This window comes from Mastomys coucha, unplaced genomic scaffold, assembly GCF_008632895.1.
Source record: "Mastomys coucha isolate ucsf_1 unplaced genomic scaffold, UCSF_Mcou_1 pScaffold23, whole genome shotgun sequence".
Taxonomy (NCBI): domain Eukaryota; kingdom Metazoa; phylum Chordata; class Mammalia; order Rodentia; family Muridae; genus Mastomys; species Mastomys coucha.
Genome location: NW_022196906.1, coordinates 22,850,797 through 22,857,631, shown reverse-complemented (window position 1 = coordinate 22,857,631; position 6,835 = coordinate 22,850,797). Strand labels below are relative to the sequence as shown.

The window sequence follows — 6,835 nt, the reverse complement described above, 5'->3', positions numbered from 1 at the left end:
AAAAAGAAAATCCTCTTGGCATATAATAATCAAAACAGTAAATGTACAGATGAAAGAAAGCACATTAAAAGGTACAAGAGAGAATGACCAAGGAACATATCAAGTCAGACCTATGAGAATAAGACTGGACTTTGCCATGGAGACTCTAAAAGTAAGAAAGGCCTAGACAGATGTTATACAAGCTTGAAGAAGCCCCAGATGCAAGACCAGACTACTAAGCCTAGCAAAAGTTTGATTCACAACACATGGAGAAAGAAATATTTTCCATATTAAAACCAAATTTATGTAGTATCTACCTATAAATCCTGCTCTACAAAAATGTACTAGAAAGAAAACTTCAACATGAAGAGGTTAATTGCACCCAAGAAAACTCAAGGAATAAATAATCTCAGACCAGCAAATCAAAAAGAAGGGAGAAAACTTATACAACAAGAACAACCACAAAGTAACAGGAATTTACAAACAATATTTGTTGATGACTCTTCACTTTAATGATATCGATTCACCAATGAAAAGATGCAGACTAGCAGGATGGATGTAAAGACAGTTCTGCTGCATCTACGAAATACAATTTAACATCACATTAGGATAGAAAGATGGCAAAAGTAATTCCAAGCAAATATATCTGAAAAGCAAGATGGTGCAACTATTTAAATATCTGACAAAGCAGACTTCCAACCAAAATTATCCCAAGAGATAGGAAAAGACATTATGTACTCATTACAGGAAGAATCCACCAAGAGGACATTGTAAATGTTAACATCTGTACACCAAATTCAAGGGTACCCAAGTTCAAAAATGAGCACTGCTATAGTTGAAATCACATACTGACTCTCACACACTGATAGTGAGAGACTTCAGTACTCCACTCTCACCAATACCAATGTCATTTCCACAACACCTAGACAGAAATGCTAACTAATATCAGAATTCTAACTAACATCAGAAACCAAGTGCACCTAACAGATATTTACAGACAATTTCATAAACCATAAAACCCTTCTCAGCAGCTCATGGAACTTTCTCTAAAATGATCAAATAGTCAAACTCAAAGCAAGTCTTAAGAGATACAAGAAAATTAAGACGACGCCATGCATTCTATCTGACCACCATGGATTAAAGTTGAATATTGGCATCAATGTTAACAACAGAAAGCTTGCAGACTCATAGAAATAGAATAAGTCATTACTGGGTAAAAAAAAAGGATCAAGCTTGATATTTAAAGAGAAATTTTTTAAAAAAAAAGAAGAAGAAGAAAGAAAGAAAAGAAAAACAACAAGTAAAAACTTGGAGAGATCTCATACAAGTAACTTAACAACATACCAGAAAGCTCGAGAACTAAAAAAAGAATTACACCTGAAAAATAGACAGCAAGAAATAAACACAGGGCTGAAATCAATAGGATAGAAACAAGCAAACAAACAAACGGCAATACAGAGAATCAATTAAATAAAGAGTTAGTTCTTTGAGAAAATTAATAAGATTGACAAACCATTAGCTAAATGAACTAAAAGGCAGAGAAAGGATAACCAAATTAACAAAGTTAAAGATGAAAAGGTGGCAAAGCAACACTGACAGAGGAAATCCAGAGAATCAGAAGGCCATACTTTAAAAACCCATAGTCCACCAAATTGGAAAATCTAAAAGAAATGGGTAACTTTTCCAATAATACCACTTCTTAAAGTTAAATCAAGATCAGATAAGCAATTTAAACACATAACTCCTAGTGATATAGAAGCAATAATTAAAGCTTCCTCAATCAATCAGACAAGCAAACAAATAAAAAATATCACAGGGGCACATGCTTTTAGTCCAAAATTATATCAGAATTTCCAAGAAGAGTTGATAGCAATACTCTTCAAATATGCCACAAAATATAAACAGAAGAAATATAGCCCAATTTGTTTTATGAGGCACCAATTACTCTGATTCCTAAACTTCATGAAGACCCAGCAAAGAAAGAAAACCACAGACCAATTTTTCTTATGAGCCAAGATACAAAAATTCTCAATAAAATACCTGCAAACTGAAAAAAAAAAACACATCAAAAAGTTCATTCATGCTGGAGAGATGGCTCAGTGGTTAATAGCACAGACTGGTCTTCAGTAGGTCCTGAGTTCAAATCCCAGCAACCACATGGTGGCTCACAATCATCTGTAATGAGATCTGATGCCCCTCTTCTGGTGCATCTGAAGACAGCTACAGTGTACTTACATATAATAAATAAATAAATCTTTAAAAAAAAAAGTTCATTCACCATGAGATGCATGGGTAGTTCAGTATGCATAAATCAATATGTGTATATGCAGACCAAAAGACAATATCCACATGATCATTTTATTAGATGCAGGAAAATGAATTGGCAATCTCCAACACCCTGTCATGACAAGAATCTTAGATCAAGATTAGGGGTACCAAGGTCTTATTTTAACATAATAAATGTAGGTTACAGCAAGCCCATAGCCAACATCAGTTAATAGAGAGAAACTCAAAGCAATTACTTTAAAATCAGGAATAAAGCAAGCTTGTCTACTCTTTACCTATACAATATTGCAATTGAAGTCATCCCTAGTGGAATAAGGCAACTGAAAACCATGGAAATACAAATTGGAAAGGAAAAAATCAAAATATCTTTATTTGCTGATGGAATGCTAGTATATATAAGTAACCCCAAAACATTCTACCAGGAAACTCTTACAAGTGAAAAACACTTCTATCACAGTAGCTGGATACAACATTGTCTCACAGAAATCACTGTATTCAAATGACAGACTGAAAAGGGATCAACACCCTTCAGAAAAGCCTCAAAAATTATCAAGTATCTTGGGGTAACTCTAACTAACCACATGAAAACCTTGTATGACTAAAAAAGGAATTAAAGAGTGAAATTGGGAAAATGTCAGAAGATGAAAAGATCTCCCAAACTCATGGATCAGTACAATTAATATTGGTAGGCCATCTTACCAAATACAATCCACAGCTTCAATGTAATCCCCATCAAAATTCTAACACAATTCTTCCTAGATATTAAAAGGATAATTTTCAGCTTCATATAGAAACACAAAAAGTCTAGGATAGCTAAAACAAAACATCTCAAAAAAGAAAAAAAAAAAACACCACCAAACCATCCTGAATAATAAAAGGAATGCTGGAATAACCCTCTCCTACCTTATATTGTACTACAAAGCTATATCAATAAAATACAGCACAACCTTGGCACAAAAACAATCCAGTGGTCAATGGAGTCGAATTGAAGGCCCAGACAGAAATCCACATACCTATGGGTGGATACCTGTTTTGTTTTGTTTTGGTTTGGTTTGGCTTGGTTTGTTTGTTTGCTTGCTTGTTTGTTTTTTATTTTGTTTTATTTTGTTTTTTCTCTTTGTTTTGCTTTGTTTTGTTTTACTTTTTTAAAATAAAGAAGCCAGAAATACATACTGGAAAAAAGTCTTTATCTTCAAATAATGATGCTGGATAAACTCAGTAGCTGCATGCAGAAGAATGCAAATGAATCCATATCCCACAAAACTCACTCCAAATGGATCAATAAACTTAACATAAGACAAGATACACTGAACATGACAGAAGAGAAGGTGGGTCATAGCCTTGAGCTCGTTGGTATAGGAATATACTTTCTGAACTGAATACTGTTAGCACAGGCTCTAAGATCAACAATTAATAAATGAAACTGAAGAGCTTCTGCACGGCAATGAACACCATCATTTGGACAGAGTAGCCATTTACAAAATGAAAAAAACATTACCAAGTATGCATCTGATAGAGGCTCCTATCAAAAATATATAATGTACTCAATAACTAAATATCAAAAAAAATTTAACTAATTTAAAATTGGGGTACATATCTAAACAAATAATTCTCAAAAGAGGAAACTCAACTGGTTGAGAAACATCCTTAGTCATGGGGGAAATGGAAATCAAAACTATTTTGAGATTTCATCTTACAGCCATCAGACCTAAGGTCAGTAAAACAAATGACAACTCATGCTGATGAGAAAGAAGACTACAGGGAGTATTCATTCATTGTTTGTGGGAGTACACACTGATACTGCCACCATGTAAATCAGTGTGGTAATTCCTGAGGGAGATGAGAAACAATATATGTCAAGAAACAGCTATACCACTCTGGAGCACAGGCCCAAAGGATGCTTCACCCTACCATAGAGATACTGGTTCAACCACATTCATTTTGCAATACTGATAAAATCCAGAAACTGGAATTAACCTAGATTTTATTAACAGATAAGTAGATAAAGAAAATGAGATATATTTATGCAATGGAAGATTAGTAAGCCATTAAAAAATGAGAGCCAGAATGACAAATATGTATTCTTTTATATGTAGATATCAGTTGTTAAGTCAATGATGAGCAAGCTAAAGTGTATAAACCCACAGACTTAAGGGTAAAGTAAGGGACTAGGAAGTATGGGTAGATATCCCTAGAGAGTGTAAACAGAATAGATAGTTATGTACTGAATAAGGGAAGACTGAACAGGAGGATGAAGTGAGGATGGGGAGGAAATTTGTGGAGAGATAGCTAAAATTAAGTGCCATTTGAGGGATACTATAGAAACCCAGTACAGTAAAAGCTTCCTTAAATGTCTTAATGAAATAAAAAAAATAATAGGGAGAAAGAGATACAACTGGCTATCTCATGTCACCAAATGAAACTTCGAGTTCTTGGAATGTGTTGCAGTATAATTGAGATGCTGTACAGAAAAGTCCCAAGGGAACCCCCAAATAACCCGGAGTATAGCTAAGACTGTAAGTTGCTTTCCATAATCTAATGGCAAGGCTCTATTGCTGAAAACAACTTTGCAGACCAATGAACATGGAGAAATTGAGCTGGAACTTATCAGAGCATTCACCCTCAAAGGAGAAACATGAATATCCAGTTACTTTCAATCTAATCTACAATGGTGTACTTCCTGCAAGCTATGCTGGTGTAGTAGTGGCACACAGCTTATGGCAATAACCAACCAATATCTGATTTGACTTAAAGTTCACTTCACAAGATGGAACCAGACCCTGGGACTACATAGCATAGGGTCTGAGGGGTTCTATTACTGTTCTACTAAAGGAATGCAGCAATGAAATGATTCTTAATGACATTCTGCTATACTCATAGATCAGTGTGTTGTTACTCAGGCAATATCAGAGAAACTTCTTCCTCTAGCAGATTGGATCAAGTATAGAGATCCACAGCCAGACACTATGCAAAGTGACAGATCACTCAGAGACAAATGGAACATATCTACTAAATCCTCCACCCCCTGTATGGCACAGGGAACCCTGTAGAAGAGGAAGTGAAAAAAAATGAAAGAACAAGAAGGGATGGAGGAAGGACACATACACAGACACACACACACAAACACAGACACAGACACAGACCCACACACACACACGACCTTCTAAACACAAAACGTCTAATGCACACGTGAACTTACAGAACATGTACATAGCCTGCATAGGGATGTGCCAGATGGGGTCCTGGAAGGACCTGAAAGGAGAAGCAGACACTTGCCCCATCCCTAACTCAGAAGTAATCTCCACATGCAAATGAAAATTAAGTTTTCTCTGGGGAAAACTACTCTCAAGGGTAGGCTGCATGCCATCATTAGATGGCGAGTGAACAGAGAGACACCTTGAGGACATCTTTGCAGGTTCCTTGTATCCGGATGCCATGTCAGGGCTTTTTTATTCATTTTAATTCTAGTATAGCCTATTATTTTTTAAATCCTGTTTTGTCTTACAGATCCTTTATGCATATATTGTCTTCCAGTTTTGTTTTTATGGGATTTCTGTGTGTAAACAAGTGGGTCTCTGCATCTGTTATCTGTTTCTTGTTCTGTTTCTTGGTACTTTTCCTTCCTTTCATTGGTTTTATTCTATTCCAATTTGTTTGATTACTTTAAAAACTTGTTTTATTATTATCCTGTAGATGCCTGTTTGTTTTCTAATGAGAGGCAGAAAGGGGGTGGATCCAGATGGGAGGGAAGATAGGTAAACACAACAAGGAGTCCAGATAAAGGAAACCATAATCAGGATATACTGAATAAAAAGAAATCCATGTTCAGTAATAAGAAGATTGGACCTGGGTCTAAATAATTTTGAAGGGAACTTCTATCAAATATTTAAGACTAAAGGTCTTTATCTTTGAAAATGGAAAAATTCGGCATACAAAAGAGGAAACAAAACAAAACAAGCAAATAATACAACAACAACAACAACACCCTGAACCAATTCATTTGACTATGGCATCTGTGGTGGTTTGAATGAGATGGACACAGACACACACACACACACACACACACACACACACACACACACGACCTTCTAAACACAAAATGTCTAATGCGCACGTGAACTTACAGAGCATGTACATAGCCTGCATAGGGATGTGCCAGATGGGGTCCTGGAAGGACCTGAAAGGAGAAGCAGACACTTGCCCCATCCCTAACTCAGAAGTAATCTCCACATGCAAATGAAAATTAAGTTTTCTCTGGGGAAAACGACTCTCACGGGTAGGCTGCATGCCATCATTAGATGGCGAGTGAACAGAGAGACACCTTGAGGACATCTTTGATTGTTTGTTGTATAGGCTCATATTTATGAAGGATTAGGAGATATGGCTTTGTTGAAAGAGGTGAGTCACTGGGATTGAGCCTTCAGGTTTCAAGAGCTCAAGCCACTCCCAGTCAGCTAATTCTTTGCCTCAAGCTTGAGGATCAGATGTAAAATTTCAGCTACTCTTTTTTTTTCTTTTATTTTCTTTATTTACATGTAAATTTCTCCATTCCCAGTTTCCCCTCCAAAAA

General features: G+C 35.9%; 1 protein-coding gene across 4 annotated transcripts in view; it reads right to left on the bottom strand.

The window, feature by feature from the left end:
* The window catches only part of Opcml (opioid binding protein/cell adhesion molecule like), a 514,267-nt gene that overhangs the window by 85,394 nt on the left and 422,038 nt on the right, over positions 1-6,835 (bottom strand). The window lies entirely within an intron of this gene.